This window comes from Zalophus californianus, chromosome 3, assembly GCF_009762305.2.
Source record: "Zalophus californianus isolate mZalCal1 chromosome 3, mZalCal1.pri.v2, whole genome shotgun sequence".
Taxonomy (NCBI): Eukaryota; Metazoa; Chordata; class Mammalia; order Carnivora; family Otariidae; genus Zalophus; species Zalophus californianus.
This window is the reverse complement of record NC_045597.1, coordinates 51,951,093-51,969,799: the sequence shown is the minus strand read 5'-3', so window position 1 is coordinate 51,969,799 and position 18,707 is coordinate 51,951,093.

Here is an 18,707-nt window from a genome sequence, read left to right as displayed (position 1 = left end):
TCTTTACATTCAGAGAATCCCCTTTAACATTTCTTTTGAGGCTGGTTTAGTGGTGATGAACTCCTTTAACCTTTGTGGGGGGAAACTCTTCTATTCTGAATGATATAGCTTTGATGGATAGAGTATTCTTGGTTATAGGTTTTTTCCTTTTAGCACTTCGAATATATCATGCCACTCCTTTCTGGCCTGCAAAAGTTCTGTTGTAAAATCAGCTGATAGCCTTATGAGATTTCCCTGTATGTAACTGTTTTCTTTTCTCTTGCTTTTAAAATTCTCTTTTTAGGGGCACCTGGGCGGCTCAGTCGGTTAAGTGTCTGCCTTTGGATCAGGTCATGATCCCAGGGTCCTGGGATTGAGTCCCACGTTGGGCTCTGCTCAGTGGGGAGTCTGCTTCTCCCTTTCCCACTGCCCCTCCCCCCAGCTCATGCTCTCTCTCTCACTCTCTTTCTCTCAAATAAATAAATAAATAATATCTTTTAAAAAAATAAATAAAATTCTCTTTTTATCACTACTTTTTGCTATTTTAATTATCATGTGTCTTGGTGTGGACCTCCTTGGGTTGATTTTGTTGGGGGATCTCTGTGCCTCCTGGATCTGGATGTCTGTTTCCTTCTCCAGATTTGGCAAATCCTCAGCTATTACTTTGTCAGATAAATTGTATGCCCCCTTTATTCTCTCTTCTTGTGGGATCCTTATAATGTGAATGTTATTAAACTTGATGGTGTCGCTGAGTTCCCTTAACCTATTTTCATTTTTATTACTCTTTTTTCTTTTTGCTCTTCATTTGCTTTTTCTATTACTCTGTTTTCCAGCTTGCTGATTTGGTCTTCTTCTTCCTGTAATCTACTACTGATTCCCTCCAGTGTATTTTTAATTTCAGCTACTGGGTTCTTCATCTCTGGTTCTTTTTGATATTTTCGCTGTTGAAGGTCTCACTGAGGTCTTCCACTCCTTTGTCAAGTCCAGTGAGTACCTTCATGACCATTACTTTAAATTATCTATCAGGCATATTGTTTATCTATGTTTCATTTAGTTCTTTTGCTGTGATGTTGTCCTGCTCTTTAATTTAGGGCATATTTCTCTGTCTCATTTTATTTAATTCTCTTTGTTTATTTCTATGTATCAGCAAGTCAGCTATATCTCCTGCTCTTGAAAGTAGTGGCCTTATGAAGAAGAGGTCCTATAGAGCCCTTGGTGCAATGTCCCCTGCTCAGCAGAACCAGGCACTTCAGGGGTGTTTCCTATGTGTGTTTTGTGTGTCCTACTATTGTGGCTAAGTCAGGTTTGCCTTCAGTACAGTTGGCTGCAGTGGCCCACTTTGCCTGTTGGGAGCAAAATTCATTCCCTATGCTGTTCGGAGGCCAGGCTGGGGCTAACTTGTATTTGTAGTTGGATCAGACTGGCGTCTGCCCTCAGTGCATGTGCCAGGGCCGCAGCTGCACTGAACTACCAGGCACTCTCACTGGGTTGTCCCCTGAGAGGCATTTGTTGGTGGGTGGAGGCTGTAGTCAGACCGGATGTCTGCCCCCAGTCCCATCTGTCGGGCTTGCAATGACCCCGCACTACAAGGCTCTCTCCTTGTGCTGCCTCCTGGGAGGTTTTGGTGGTGGGCAGTGCTGGCAGTAAGATCAGATGTCTGCCCCAGCCCACCGCTAGAGCTGCAGTTGACCTGGTGTGTGTGGCTATCTTCCCACCTTTGGAGTGGTGCTGTTTGCTATCAGGGCTGCTTGCATATCAGGAGCACTTTAGAGGAACTCCTGCTGAGTGGGCAGGTTGGAGTGGGAAGATCTACAAGAGAACATGAGAGTTGGGGCACGTGGGGTTAGCAAGCTAGGTGGAGAGTGTTCAAGCTGATTCCTGCAGGTGTCTGCCTATCTGGGCTAGGTGGTGGGAGTGGGGAAGAGATGGCACTCATCAGCTCTTTTGTTCTGGGAGAAGTCTCCTAAAGATCCCTGACTGTCCTGCACATGCTCCAAGATTAGTAAATAAATCTCCTTCCTGTATAACCCAGGCCCTTTTCAAACTGCTGTTTCTATGTTGTATCTAGGAGGGGTTGTTTTTTATGTTGCCTCTTTAAGGGCAGGAACTCAGTTTCTTATTACCTTCTGGCTCTCCCAGAGCTGAGCCTGTTCATATCTAAAGTACCCAGAGTTAAGCCTCACTGATTGTACAAACTCTTGAAGTTAAGCCCTACCGAATTTCAAAGCCAAATGTTATTGGGACTCATCTTCCCAGTGCAGGTCCCCTGTCACTGGGGTGCCTGATGTAGGGTCTATTCCTCTCCCTGCTCCATGCTTGTGGTGTCCCTCCTATTTGTGGTTGATCTCACAGGAGAATTTGGTTAATCTCTACTTCCACCACTCCTACTCTTTTTGACGTGGCCTCTTCACAATTAACTGCGGAGAGTCTGTTCTGCCAGTCTTTGGGGTGTTGTCTGGGTTAGTTGCACTGAAGTGACTATTACCTAGGTGTATCTGTGGGACAAGGTGAGCTTAGGACCTCCTACTCTGTCATCTTCCCAGGCTCCTCCTATCTTTCATTTTTGACAGCTTTATTTTAGTGTGTCTTGGACAGTTTGTTTTGCATTAAGATAATAGGGTGGTCTATTATCATCATGTACTTGGATGTCTCATTCTCTCCCCAGAATTGGAAAGTTCTCAGCTGTTATTTCTTTAAGTAAACTTTCTGTCCCTGTAACCAGGGCCCAAGGGTGCAAGAGCACCTGGCTCTGGGGGTCCCAACAGACTACATTCAGCCATTCACCACTGACAAATCCAAAGGCAGAAAGACAAGTGGTGGTGAAAAAAGAAAGGAATTTACTTTGATGAGGCCAACCCTGGGAAAATAGCAGACTAGCATCTTAAAGTCTGTCTCCAGAATGCTGGAAATACCTCCAGGTTTATATAAGAAAAATGTGGGATAAAGTTTGGTGGGGACGTGCAGCTGGGCAGTAAAGGTCAGGTTGATCATTGTCCTGGGGTCAGTCACGTGGGGATTATCCTTGAGGCGGTAGTTTTGTTACTTGTCACAGGATGCTTTGGCTGCCAGGTCTTTTGCCTGAGTTAAAAGATAAGCTGGAAAGAAGAACTTAATCAATTAGAAAGTACAGACTGAGAACAACTGGAGGTAGTGAAGTCCTCTTTCCACCCTGTCCCCTACTATTCTCCTTCTGGAACTCTTGATTATTCTAATTGTTCTACGTTTGATGGTGTCCTGTTTACCACAGAAGCTTTCTTCATTTCTTTTGTTGTTTATTCTTTGTTTTCCATTGATGAGCTTACTTCAAAGTTCTTATCTTCTACATCATTTTTTCCCTCTCCCATTTGGTCTGCTATGCTATAGATACTCTCTATTGCATTTTTTATTTTATTCATTGATTTTTTTTTCAGCTCCAAAATGTCTGGTTCTTTCTAAAAGTATTTTTACCTCTGTTAAATATCTCATTTTGTTCATGTATTATTTTACTCCTTTTATTGAATTGTGTTTCTGTGTTTTCTTGTAGCTCATTGAAGTTTCCTCAGAATGGCTATTTTGAATTCTTTTAACAGTTAGATCATGAAGTTCTGTGCCTTTGAGTTCGGTTATTAGAGGCCTGTTTTTTTTGTTTGTTTGTTTGTTTGATTGACTTTGATGATGTGTTTCCTTGATTCTTTATATTCCTTGTAGTTGTGCATTGCTGCTTTCATATTCAAAGCAGCAGAAAATTCTCAAATCTTTACGACTTACCTTCAGGTGGGATATGCTATTTGTTGGTCCTGTTCTATCTGGGTTTTTCTCAGACCTTGTATGGGTACCACTGCTCCACACTTCTTGCTCCCTCTTACGACATATGGCTTAAGCTTTTACATCTTTTCTGGTTCTTAAAACTCACCAGGCTAGTTTCTAGAAACCTTTCTTTTTTCTTCCAGAGGGTGGACATACAGCTCAAGATTGTGTTTTCCCCTTGCCCACAGACCTTGGTCTATTTTGTCTGAGACATTCAGTTTACTGGAGAGCTCACTCTCACCATCACACTCAGGAGCACACGTAAAGAGACAGCTGCAGATTTGGGGTAAGTATGGGTTTAGCACACAGGGCATTGGTGGTGCCTGTGGGCCCAGTAGGGGATCCTAGGTGAGGTTCTTCCAGAGGCTTGAGGGTAGAATTCCTGCTGAAATCCTGAGTGCAGTCAACAAGAATTGTGTTCCTTTAGTGCCCTTAGATATTCTTATCTGCATCTTTCCCAATCTCCCTTCCCGGAGTCATGGAGGTCCTGCCCTCAATACTCTGGGTGCTGCTAGAGAGAAACCGGTTTCTTGGGCAGCATACCTCACAGCAAAAGAAGCCTGGTATTTATTCACTGTTCTCTTTTTTCCCACGGGGGTGGTCTCTGACAACTTGTCCCATCCCATGCAGTGTTACCTTGGGGGACTGGTGGCACTGGAAATGTTCTTATTCTCTCCAGTGTGTCCAAACTCATAATTTAATTAGTTAATTAACTAATTAATTAATTAATACTGCAACAGAGTGTTCAAATCTCCCCTTGGGAAGGCTGGACTTCTACAAAGTCTCTATTATCTGTGGGTTTCTGCCCAAGTCGGGGCTCTCCAGGTTTTTCCCCAACTGCAGCCTGGAGACACTGAGGCAGGTTTGCTGGCTTTTACTGTTTCTGCAACGCATTCGGAGGGCTGTCTGGATATTACTGCATGCACAGGTGGGCGAGAGTACTCCAAGATCCCTTGCCATATGGTGCTGGATCCCACAGTGCCTCCCACAGAGGCATTTTTGTTTATGGACGGATGTCTCTTTTGTTGTTTAAAAGGGAGACAAAAAGATGGATGTCTTACACTGGCATGATGCTCATGTCACTCCCCGTATAATGTTTGTCATTATTCACAAAATAACTTGCTGGCTAATTGGATGGAATCGCTTGAATCTATAGATCAAGTTGGGAAGAAAGTGCCACTTTTATTTTAAAAGAGGAAATTACAAATTATGAAGAATCTGAGTCACTCAGTAATAACAAGGATACAGATTATAAGGTTCTTTGAGAGTTGAATGAGTTCTGCAACGAATAAACCATATTTAAAGTGTTGGTTTATCTCTACTTCTGTGCTTAGCTTCTAACTCTTGTTTTTCTTTGGCTTAATTGAATGAGCAGCAACAGATGGTCTAATAAGAGTAGTCTACTATGTAGGTTTATAGAAATGGCAGTGAAAATAAAACACAGTCCTTTCGTTCAGGAGCTTCCAATTCAGTTCTTATAAAAATAACTGCACAACAATGTGGCATGATGTATGTAGTAATTGTTCTGAGGAATGATTCTGAGCAAGTAAGAGAAACTATTATTTTAGGCATTTCCCAGAGAGGAAGTAAATGCCAGAAAAGACTAGCTGAAACTATTTTAAGCGCAGTGGAATTATTTGGATGAGAGATGTTTTCCCCAAATTTTTATTTTGAAAAATTTCAAGCATACAGAAAAGTTTAAAGAATACCTTGATGAACATTATACATGCCACACATAGATTTAATGACTATTAAATTTTTTTTCTCACATTTACTTTTCTTCTTTCCCTATACTCCCTCCCTTTTTCCCTCCCTCTTCATATGTGTGTGTGTAAACACAGTTGACCTTTGAACAACACGGGTTTGAACAGCACAGGTCCACTTCTGCCTGGATTTTTTACAGTACAGTACTGTAAATATATTTTCCTTATGATTTTCTTAATAACATTTTCTTTTCTCTAGCTTACTTTATTGTAATAATACAGCATATAATACATATAACATACAATATATGTGTTAATTGATTGTCCATGTTATTGATAAGGCTTCCAAACAATGTAGGCTATTAGTACTTATGTTTTTGCGGGGGGAGTCAAAAGTTAAATGTGGATTTTCTACTGTGTGGGCAGTCAGCACCCCTAAGCCCTGCATTGTTCAAGGGTCTACTATATATATTATATACATATATATAATATATATATACACACACACACACATATATTCGTTTTGTCCAGTCCAGAATCTAATTAGGACTCATGTATTACATTTGGTTGCATGCTTGTGTTTTCTAGATTAGTTCCTTTACCTTTCTTTCCACATGACATTGACTTTTTTAACAATCCAGCAAAATGTTTTATAGAATTGTCTACATTCTGGATTTGTCTGGCTGCTTCCTTAGGTGTTGGTAATTGTGATGTTTAATTTTATGTGTCAACTTGAGTGGGTCACAAGGTACATGGATATTTGGTTAAACATTATTTCTGCGTGTGTCTGTGAGGGTGTTTCCAGAGGAGATCAGCATTTGAGTGGGTAGACTGAATAAAGCAGATTGCCTTTTTCACTGTGGGTGGGAATTATCCAATCCATCGAGGGCCTGAATATAATAAAAAGGCAGAGGAAGGGACAATTCACTCTGCCCTGACTAAACTGGGACACTGGTCTTCTGTCCCCTTAATGGAACTTGCCCCCTTGGTGCTCCTGGTTGTTCTCATACCTTGAGTCCAGCTGGGACTACACCACCAGATTTCCTGGGTTTCAGGCTTGTAGAGAGCAGATCCTGAGAATTACTAGCCCCCACATTTGCATGAGCCAGTTCCTTATTAATAAATTCCTTCATAAATATATATATCCTATTGGTTTTATTTCTCTAGTATATCCCAAATAATCCAGTAAATTTCATCCATCCCCTTGGTGTATTATAAATTAAATTAGGCCTAATGATTAGATTCAGGTTAAAAGCATTTTACAAGATTTTCATAGATAACGTTGTGAAGTTCCTATTGTATCATGTCTGTAAGAACATAATCCAGGAAGTCTCACTCTTCGTGACACTAAGTTTAATCACTAAGATAAGTGTCACGTCTCTTTATTGTAATTGTTCATTTTCCCATTAATAATTAGTATGCAATCTGTGGCATCGTATAAACATTTGGTTCCTTGATGTGATCAGCAGCTTCTGAGACTACCCCAGGGCATGATCTCTTCTCATGCTATGTACTTGTGTAAACTCCTCCCCTTGAGTGTGGACTGAACTTAGAGCCTCTCCGCTAACAACAAGATATGACAGTAATGGTGCGATGTCTCCTCCATGACTGGGTTATAAACAAAAACTGAAGTATCTTCCACCTCTCTCCTTATCTCTCTGTCTCATCACTCATGCTGGGGTAGTGTGGCATGGGGAGAATCTGAAGCCCTCATTCCAACAATTCTTAAGGAACTGAAGACTGATAATGAAGCAGACCTTACAGCACAAGTAGAGTTTTGAGATGAATGCAGTCCTGGCCAACAGGTCATGAGTAAAGTTGAGCCAGAACAACCCAGCTAAATCCCTCCTGGGTTTCTGATCTGCAGCAACTGCAGGATAATAAATGTTGCTTATTTTAAGATGCTGAATTTAAATGTAACTTGTTTTCCAACAATAATTACCCCAAACTTTTATCTTATGATTTTAGCATCTGCTAACAATTATTGCCTGACTCAACTCTTACATTGACATTGTAAATGGGGACTTTCCAACTCCATCTTTTTTCCTATGCTTATTAGCTGATATTCTTCCATAAAGAAAGTATTCATTTATTTTTCCTCCTTTTTTCCTCAGTTGAAAGATAATTAAATCGCATTTGAACCAATGCCAGTACTTCCACTGTGGAAATAAGATGGCAGAAAAGGAAGGCCTGGGTTTTAGTCCCCCTTACAAAGAGACCAACAAGAACAATTCACAGAAAATAACCTCAATGTGAAAATCCTAGAATCCAGGGGTGTGGAGGAAGCACCCCTTGAATAACAAAAACTGAGAGAAGCCATATTAGAAGGCTAAGAGGGGTAGTTTCACTTTGACCAATTTGCCCTTCCCTCAGGCTGGCACAGTGCCATGCTGACAGGGTTCCCCTGGGCCCATGGTTTCTCCAGTGGAGAAAAGAGAGCCCGAGGTTGATAACCAGCTTCTCCAGCAACCCGTCATGCTTCCCAGAGGCTTACTTCTATCCCACCTCCCATGGAACACTGGGCGAATTGGCAGGGCTACACAAAAGGAGGTCAACTAGAAACAAAGAAGAGGGGAAGAACTCACAGCAACCAGTGCAATGATCGTGCTGTGGCACTGCATTCCTCAGTACGAGGATCCTAGAAATGGAGAGAGAGACAAAGGACAGAAAGTCTATTTAAAAAAATAATGGCTGGTGTCAACAGCAATGCGTAAAGGAAAGAAAAAGTCCAATGCAGTCCTGTCCACCCACTGACCTCTCCCATCCTCCTCTCTCCTCCTAAAGTTTATTTGGTTGGTCTGGACTCACTTACAGCCTTTGATTGGCTTTCTAAGGGGCCTAAAGAAGACACTTCTACTGCAGAGGGTTAGAGGCACTTGAGCCAGGACCCCTGCTCTCCAAAACTCTGGCAGTTGGAGCATGGGGATGGGGGGAGGCATTTCTGGGAAACACACTGAGCCTAGATAACAGGAACTCACAGAGCAGCAGGAGCTGTGACAAGTTTAGTAGTCTCTAAGTGGGTCATATCCCTTCCCCCATCACATCAGAATCTTCAACAGAAAGAGGAATCAAAGGAAGCCAATCTCTCACACACTTTCCAGGCAGGGTAGAGGTGGGAGTCAAACCAGGGTGAGAGGTGGGTGGAGAACCCTGTTTGAAGTTGTGGCTGATCCCTGCTAATAGCTTTCTCCTAGGGACAGGAAGCTTTAGGAAGAGGGGGACCCTACAGGGGATCTTTCCTCCCTCCCCTTCACAAGGCAAGTGGCCTGCCAACCCCATCTTTCAAGGAATGGCCTTGCCTGGGAAATGCCCCTACACATACCCTCTTCTTTTTTTCTAGTCAAACTCTGTTTACTGCTTGGCCTGCCTTTCTCCCTCCCCTCTAAACCTTTACTGCTGATTTCTATTTCATGGAATTTGGGATTGAAGTTAAACTACAACAGTGCCACCAACACCAAGTCTTCTAGGAAAACATAACAAAGAAATTTAATAAAAATATATTAATAAAAAGGTTCAAAAAATATTGGCTGAAAACTTCCCAAATTCAGGGTGAATCCAGCGTCCACAGCATGTGGAGTGCCACAGCACGACTGCATTCATGAGTCCCAAATGTCCTTAAATAGTATGACCCTGAAAAGGTCACCAAGACACATTAAATTGTCAAAAGTCAAAAATAAAGAGAGAATTTTGAAAGCAGCAACTGATTCATTATATACAAGAAGTCCCATAAAAATTAGCAGATTTCTCAGTGGAAACCTTGCAGGCCATGAGAGTGTCTGATGATATATTCAAAATATGGAAGCAAAAAACCTGCTAAACAAGAATACTCTACCCAGAAAACTGTCCTGAGAAACACAGAACTCCCAAACAAACAAAAGCTGAGGGATTTTATCACCACCTGAACTGCCTTACAAGAAATGGTAAAGGGAGTTCTTCATAGTGAAATGGAAATGAAATTGACAATGAAAAACAATGAAAAGCATCTAAATATATAAAACTCAATGGTAAAGATAAATAGTCCAAGTCAGAATTTTCTAATGTTGTAATAGTGGTGCATAAATTACTTTCAACTCTAGTTTAAAAGTTTTAAAAATTAATGTATTAAAGTTAACTATATAATAATTTGATAGTGGATACACAATATTTTAAAAATGTATATTGTAATATTAATAACCTAAAATGAGGGGGTATGGGTAAATGTACAGAGTTTTGTATACAGTTGAAGCTTTTATCAGCTTAAAATAGGATGTTATAACTATAAAATATTTTATGTAGGTAACCACAAAGGAAAAACATGTAGTAGATAGGACAAAAGATTAAGAAAAAGTCATACATCACAAAGAAAAACAGCAAGAGAGGAAGTGAAGAATAAAGGAAATACAAAAGTCAGAAAACAATAAGACAGTAATAGTAAGTCCTTACATACCAAAAACTACTTAAACAGGGGTGCCTGGGTGGCTCAGTCGGTTAAGTGTCAGACTCTTGATTTGGCTCAGGTCATGATCGAGCCCCACATTGGGCTCTGCGTTCGGCGGGGAGTCTGCTTGAGATTCTCCCTCTCCGTCTGCCCCCTCCCTGCTCACACACACCCACTCTCTCTCTCAAGTAAATAAATAAATCTTTTTAAAAAATTACTTAAACATAAATAAATGCTCCAAACAAATAATATAGAAAGATTGAGTGGGTAAAACATAAATTCCAATGATATGCTACCTACAAGAGACTCACTTTAGCTTCACGGACACATATAGTGGAAAACTGATGGTATGGAGAAAGATATTCCAAGAAAGTGGCAGACAAACATGAGCAGGGATAACTACACTTATATCAGACAAAATAGACTCACTGTAAGAGAGGGTAACAAGAGACAAATAAGGTCACTATACAATGATAAAAGGGTCAATTCATCAAGGGGGTGTAATAATTATAAATATACACCCAATATAGGAGCACCTAAATATATCAAGCAAATACTAACAGCAAAAAGGAGAATGAACAGCAATAAAATAACTATACAGGATTTTAATACTCCACTATCAACAATGGATAGATCACCCAGACAGAAAATAAGTAAAATAACAAGTGTAAACAATATTATACCAAATGGACCTACCAGACAAAAAATGTTCCATCTAATACCAGCAAAATATACATTCTTTTCAAGTGCACATACAACATTCTCCAGGACAGAGCATATATTAGGCCACAAAGCAACTCTTAAAAATCAAAAATATTGAAATGCTATCAAGTTATTTATCCTTCCCACAATAGTATGAAACTAGAAATCAATAATGGGAGGTTAGTTTGGAAAATCCACAAATATGTGAAAATTAAACAACATACTTCTGAAGAAGAAAGCAAAGGAAAACCCAAAATATTTTGAAACAATCGAGAATAGAAACAACATACCAAAACTTGTGAGATGCAGCAAAAGCCTTTCTAACAGGGAAGTTTAGAACAATAAATGTCTAAATTAAGAAAAAAAGTCTCAAATAAACAACCAAACTTTACATCTCAAGGAACTAAAAAAAAAAAAGAATAAACTAAATCCAGTGATAGAAGAAAAGAAGTAAGAAAAATTGCAGCAGAAATAAATAGAGACTAGAAAAACACCCCATAATCAGGAGGGATTTATCCCTGTGAGGCAAGGGTGGCTTAACATAAGCAAATCAATAAATGTGATATATCACATTAACAAAATGAAGAATTAAAATCACATGACCATCTTGATGCTAAAAAACATTTGACAGAATTGAAGATCCTTTCATGATAAAAGCTTTCCACAAATTTAGTATAGAACAAATGCTCCTCCTCAGGGCACCTGGGTGGCTCAGTCAGTTAAGCATCTGTCTTTGGCCCAGGTCATGATCCCAGGGTCCTTGGATTGAGCCCCGCATCGGGCTCCCTGCTCCGCGGGGAGCCTGCTTCTCCCTCTGCCTGCCGCTCCCCCTGCTTGTGCTCCCTCCCTCTCAAATAAATAAATAAATAAATCACACACAAACACACACACACACACACACACACAAATAAGAGACAACAAGTGTTGGTAATAACAAGAATGTGGAGAAACGAGAAACTTTCAGCACTATTGGTGGGAATTTAAGTTGGTGCCACCATATGTAAAACTATATGGAGATTCCTCAAGAAATTAAAAATAGAAACTACTGTATAATCCAGCAATCCCACTTCTGGGTATATATCAAAAGAAAAGGAAATAAATGTCTTGAAGAGATATCCACACTCCCATGTTCAGTACAGCATTATTCACAAGAGCCAAGATATGGTTACAGCCTAAGTATCCATTGATGGATGAATAAAGAAAATGTGGTATACATGTATAATGGAATATTTTTCAGCCATTAAAAGACAGAAATTCTACCATTTGCAACAACATGGACGAACCTGGAGGATATTATACTAAGTGAAATAAGCCAGGCACAGAGAGTCAGGATTACATAGTGGAATGTAAAAATCTCAAACTCATAAAACCAGAGAATATATGGAGGTTGTAAGTGACTAGGGGTGAGGAAATATGGAGAGGTTGGTCAAAGGGTATGAAATTTCCCAGCTGTAAGATGAATAAGTCCCAGGTGTCTAATGTATAGCATGGTGACTATAGTTAATAATACTATATTGTATACTTGAAATCTGCTAAGAGTGGATCTTAAATGTCCTCATGACAAAAAAATTTTTAAGGGTAACAATGTAAAGTGATGGATGTATTAACTAACTTAATTGTGGTGATCATTACACAAAATATCTTAAATCATTGTGTTATACACCTTAAAAATCATATTCTATAACCTTAATATATGTAATTTTTATTTGTGAATCATACTTTAGTAAAGCTGAGGGGTGGGAGGAGAGATGTATGTTGTTTAACCCTTACTGACACACCTTGGGGTTCTCCAGTTATTTTTCTGTTACTGATTTCTAGTTTAATTCCATGTGGTCTGAGAGTATACTTTACATGATTTCTATTCTTTGAAATGTGTTAAGGTGTGTTTTATGGCCTGGAATGTGGTCTATCTTGGTGAATGTTCCATGTGAATTTAAAGGAATGTATATTTTGCTGTTGCAGATGAAGCATTCTTCAAATGTCAAATGTCAATTTAGATCCAGCCGATTGATGGTGCCGTTCAGTTCAACTAAAATAGTCCTCCCTTATCCATGGTGGCTATGTTCCAAGATCCCTGGTGGATGCCTGAACAAGCAGATACTACCAAACCCTATGGTGACTCTGTTTTTTCCTATACATACATACCAGTGATAAAGTTTAACTCATAAATTAGGCACAGTAAGAGAGTAATAGCAATAATAATAAACTGGAACAATTATAACATACTGTAATGATAGCTATATGAATGTGATCTTTCAAAATATCTTACTGTAGTGTGCTCATCCTTCCTCTTGGGATGTGAGATGATAAAACGTGTATGTGATGAGACGGGAGATGAGTAACATAGGCACCATGGTGTCACTCTAGGTTACTCCTGAGCTTCTGACAGTAAGTCAGAAGGAGGCTCATGTGCTTCCAGACCACAGTTAACTGCAGGTAACCGAAACCATGGAAAGGGGCGCCTGGGTGCCTCCGTTGGTTAAGCGTCGGCCTTCAGCTCAGGTCACGATCCCGGGGTCCTGGGATCGAGACCCACATCTGGCTCCCTGCTCGGCGGGGAGCCTGCTTCTCCCTCTCCCTCTGCCTGTTGCTCTGCCTACGTGTGCTCTCTCTCTGTCAAAAAAAAAAAAAAAAAGAAACCATGGAAAACAAACCCATGCATAAGGGAGTACTACTATATATATCCTTACTGATTTTCTGCCTGCTGGACCTATCAATTACTAATAGGTATTGAGGTGAATTTTATATAATTTATATTCTCTTCTCTCTTGGCATATCAATTTTACTTCTTCTTCTTCTTCTTCTTTTTTTTTTTTTAAGTAGGCTCTACACCCAATGTGGGGCTTGAACACACGACCCTGAGATCCAGAGTTGCATGCTCTACCGCCTGAGCCATCCAGGTGCCCCCTCAATTTTACTTCTATTTTTTTTTCAGTGTTTCAGACTGTTGTCTGTGCAGTGCCCTGAGGGTAGTAGTCTGCTAAAAACCATCTCTCCAGTTTTTACAGTCCCATGGAAACCAGGACCGCAAGCCCTCCTGGCCTCCAGAGCCAGGTACCTGAAGTAAAAGCCGGACACCAGAAACGTGTAAGAGCTCCTCTCTGAGATGCTGGCATTCTGGAGTGTGACGCGGGGGGGTGGGGTGGGGGGGGTGGGTGCAAAGACAGTGCCGGCTCTCTGCGGTCTCAGGAAAGGTTTATAGTCAGCTCTTAGATGTACATTTAATTAGAAGCCTGGCCCTCAGGCTGCAGCTATGATAAGGCTTCTGTCACTAAAAAGACTTGAGCTCCCCCGTCTGTTGTCTCTTGCTGGGGATCACAGCTGTTTAAGAACTTTCTTGGTTGATTACAGTCCTGTGGGATCCACAGTCTTAAGCCCTGCTGGCCCCTACAGCCAGGCAATGTAAGGGGGGTTCCCTGACTGCAGCTGCAAAAATCAGGGCACCAGACAAGTGTTTAAGGTTCTTTCTGGAAGATACCAGTGAGCTGGATGGGGGGCAGGAGAGCACAAACACTGCATCCCCGAGTCTCTGTTCCCTGGGGGTAGCTCCATAGGTGCCTCTAAGTGTGCCAGACCAGAAGCCTGCTTGTGTCCTTAGGCCACAGCTCCTAGACAAAGTCAATGGGTCTCTCTCTCAGAAAGCCTGGGTGTGTGTTTCAGTCTGCTCTTTGTGCAGTGCCCTGGGAGAGAGAGGCGGCCAACCACTGTCTTTCTGGTTGTTACAGTCCCTTGCGACTGCGACCCAGAAATGCAAGCCCCTCTGTCCTCCACAGCCAGGTGATCAAGGGCATCGAGCAAATAAACAAAAAAGAAGAGGGAAAAAATGAAAAGGTGGGGGGAAAAAGATGGCGTCTGCTGGCTTTAGCAAGGCGGAGTGAGAACACAGAAGATGGTGCTATTAACCTTGAAAATAAAACTGCCAGTTATATTAACAGCTAAAGATAGCGGGGTTTTTTTGCTTTGTTTTGTTTTGTTTTCAGGAATGGCAGAGAAGTGCAATCTAGGGCAAGCAGGCTAGTTTAAAACTATAGGCGAATCTGGAGAACAAAGGGAGAGGAAACTCTTCTATAGAGGAAAGGGAGGAGTTGGGAGGGGCTGTTATAAACAAAAAGTCCATTGGTGTAAACTGAGAGCTGAAAGTATAGTGGATTTTCGTTGGCTAAGTTGTGACTGTCTCTCACTGCCGGGACTGTTGAAGCGCCCCCCTCTTCCCCCCAAGAAACCTTCCTTCTTCCTGCTGGGAGAGTAAATAAAGTAGTGTCCTCTGGGATTGACTAGGAGTGGTAGGGCTGATCCCTCTTCTGCTGGCCTCCTGACTCCATTCTAAATGAGTTTTCCTTTTATTAATTTTCACAGTGCCCACCTAATGGAGCATAAAGATGGCACCTGCTGGAAAGGGGGACAAAATGGTGCCTGCTGGCTCCAGCAAGGCAGAGGGAGAGCAGGAAGATAGCACCCACTAGCCTCCATCCCTGGAGAGTATCCCATCAGGCCCCTGCCCCTCTGACCAATGCTTTCAAATCAGCAAATGACCCTCTTTCCTATAAAGTCCAGGTGCTTTCCAAAAGGCTGCTTCTGCCCTGGGCCCGGGGAGGAGTGAATGGCATGTGAGCTCTTTGAGAACCATTCCTCTGGGCGCCTGGGTGACTCACTCATTTAAGCGTCTGCCTTCGGCTCAGGTCATAGGTCCTAGGATGGAACCCCAGACCAGGCTCCCTACTCAGCGGGGAGTCTGCTTCTCCCCCTCCTCAAGCGCAAGCTTGTGCTTGCGCTCTCTCTTAAATCAATCAATCAATCAATCAATCTTTAAAACAAAACAAAACAAAAAAACCCCTCAGTTGCTGCAGCCCTTTGGGTCTTGTGGATGGCAGTCCTGATGGTCTTCAAAGCCAGATGTTTTGGGGGCTCATCTCTCAGTTGGTAGTCTTAAAAGGTGGGGTGCCCAATGTGGGGTATGAACACTTCACTCCCCACGGAGAAGCTCTGGGTTCCTGAGCTCCCTTGTGGTTGTGTGTTCTCCCACTAGGGGTTTATGGCAAGAGTGTTCTCAGCCTTTCTTACCCAGTTCCATGTGGTTTCCCTCTCATTTGCCCAGTATAGAGGGGTCGGTCCATCAGTTTTCAGTTATTTTCCAGAAGAAATTGTTCCATATATAGCTCTATGTTCAGTCTGTCCAGGGAAGAAGGTGAGTTCGGAATCTTCCAATATCACCATCTTGAACTGGAATTTCTATCATTTCTTTTTGTTTTTTCCTTAGGATTTCCATTTCTCTGCTGACATTGCCCAGCTTTGGGATGCTGTCTATCCTTAGAGCACTTAGCATAGTTGTTTTCAATCTTTAGTCTGATGATTCCAACATCCCTGCCATGTCTGGTTCCAGTGCTTGCTCTTGTCTTTTCAAATTATCTTATTAAATACACTTGCTCTAGACACCTGAAACTAACATTATGGGCCAACAGTACTTCAATTTAAAAAAATACAGTAATGTAACCCTGTGTGTAAACTACACTCAAATGCAAAAAAAAAAAAAAAAGTATTCAACATAAAAAAAAAAATACTTTTGAGCACCCGGGTGGCTCAGTCGGTTAAGCCTCTGTATTCAGCTCAGGTCATGATCCCAGGGTCCTAGGATCGAGCCCCACATCGGGGTCCCTGCTCAGCCTGGAGTCTGCTTCTCCCTCTGCCCCTCTCCCCTGCTTGTACACTCTCTCTCTCTCAAATAAACAAATAAAATCTTAAAAAAAAAATACACTTGTCTGTCTCTTCAAATTTTTACCTTTCTTTCTTCATAGCCGGACACGATGTGCCTGGGAAAAGGAACTGTTGTAAGCAGACCTGTAGTAATGTGGTGGTGAGGTGTGGGTGGAGGGAATGGGTTCTATTAATCAATCTATGATTAAGTTTCAGTCTTTTAGTGAGCTTATATCTCTGAACTGTGAGCTTTAAAAGTTCTTATGTTTACGTTGGTTTCCTTCCCCTCGGGTCAGACAGGATTTGGATAGAATGAGCAGGCTTTGGGTATTTCTCTTCATTTAGGTCAGTGAGGCTCTGATAAGACCCCAGCAGGTGAGGCTCTGACTAACTAGTTTCTCCTGAAAACAATCCTTGTTAAGAACAGAGGGCTCTGATGTGTTTAAAAATGGTTGCCTTTCCTCTCTCCCTTCAGAAGTACGAGGGGCTTTTCCTCTCCGTTTGCTGTGAAGATTAGTCAAGGTCCTGGAGGTAAATCTCACAATATTGTGCCCACTGCCCAACCCCCACCCATGACTGGGTCCTCTGGAGTTGTTGACTCTAGAGTTACCCACACTGAACCCTCGGCAATTCCTCAATCATATTTCAGGTTTGTCCACCTTGGCACTGGTTCCGGCTGTAGTTTCAGCTCCTGGGGGTCGGCTCCGGGAGCCACGACTCCCTGTATTTGCCTGTCCCTTCAGTCGTGAGCGGCTCTTTGCCCTATGTTTTCCTCTCGCTTATGAATCCAAGAAGAGGTGTTGATTTTCAGCCTGTTAAGCTTTTTACTTGTTGTTAGGCAGAGTGGTGAATTCCAAGCTCCTTATATGTGAAACCAGACTTGTTTTGCATTTTTTAATTGTGAGATATAAAGGACGTGTTCCACCCCTTGTAGTTTTGTCACAGTATTGGCGTGTAAGACGCCGTGTTAGATCCCTTCCACTTGGAATCAAGATTGGGCTTTTGGTGGTGTCTTTGCAGAAGATGAAATCTCCAATTTGCAGATCATGTAAGGACTGTGGTGAGAAAGGAAACCTGACCTGTTGATGATAAATGAGTGTATTTAATAAGACGTTAGCAGTATTTAAGGATAGGTATTGGATTGGTCAAATTAAGGGCACCTTCAAACAAATGAATTAATAAAAAAACAAATTTGTTTGAATTTAGGAGTATCACTGTATTTGTTTTGCTTTGTCTTGTTTTTCCCAGAGGATTGAGGGAGATAGAGAATAGTGAAATTTTTGTAACAGTGTGGGTTCTTGTCCAATATCCCGAATAACCTTACCATTGAAGTGAATTTCTCTATCACTAGAGAGGAACAAAGGGATTCCAGAGTGGGGAAAATTCTTTCTGGTAGCAGCTTAGCTACAGTTGTGGCAGTAGCCTGTTTGCAAAGGAAAGCTTCTCACCATCCTGAAAACAAGGATATGAATGTCCTTCTTTTGTTGTAAAAGAAGGGAAAAGGGTAATGAGCAATGGGAGAGTCTAAAAGTGGGAGAAACAGATAGGGAGGTTTTCAGGTTTTGAAATGCAGACGTGGAAGGAGAGTCCCAATTAGGGAGAATGGTGTTGTTTTCTTAGTCATGGCATGCAAGGGAGAGGCAAAAGCAAAAAAGCTAGGGGTCTATTTCCAGCGATTAACCAACTAATCCCAGAAATCCTCACAGTTGCCTTTTGGTCTCAGGGAAAGGGGAATTAATGATGGTGTTAATAAATTCAGGGAACAGAGTCGTCCCTTCACGGGAGGTAGCATGTCCTAGCTAATGCTCTTGAGGGGGCTGAATAATTGCATTGTGTTTTTAGAAACCTTATGTCTGTTGTGGACAAAAGCTTGTAATAAACAGGTTGTTAAAATCAGGTGAGCAGAGAAGACAGTCATCTGCATGATGGATAAGGAGAGAATTACAGGGAAAGGTTAAATTTCTCAGGTTTGCAGAGAGTCCTAGAGAAATAATTACTGGCTTCAAGAAACCCCCGAGGCATGGCAGTCCATGTGTATTGTTGATTTTTTTTCCATGTGATGGCCAAAAAGATATTTGAATCCGGGTGAAGGGGTGCAGTGGGGAGGGGGAAAAAAGCAGAACATAAGTTGATAACTGTGAAGCAAGTAGTGTTGGATTGCATATAGGCCAGAAGGCAGGTTAGGGGTTAGGAACTAGAGGAACCTGGGTTTAGCTAGTTTATTGCTCACAAGTGTTAAACTAGTCAGTATCCCTTACCATTAGGATTCTTTACTGAGGGAATTGAATTATTACAAGATGTGTCAACAAAGCCTTGAATCATAGGGTGAAAATTTTGGAGAGTTTCTAGTTTTAAGTATGTCCTGGTAATCTTAGGAGTGGCATGAAAGGATTTCTGCTTCCAGAGGTTTGGCCTCCCAGACTTGGCCT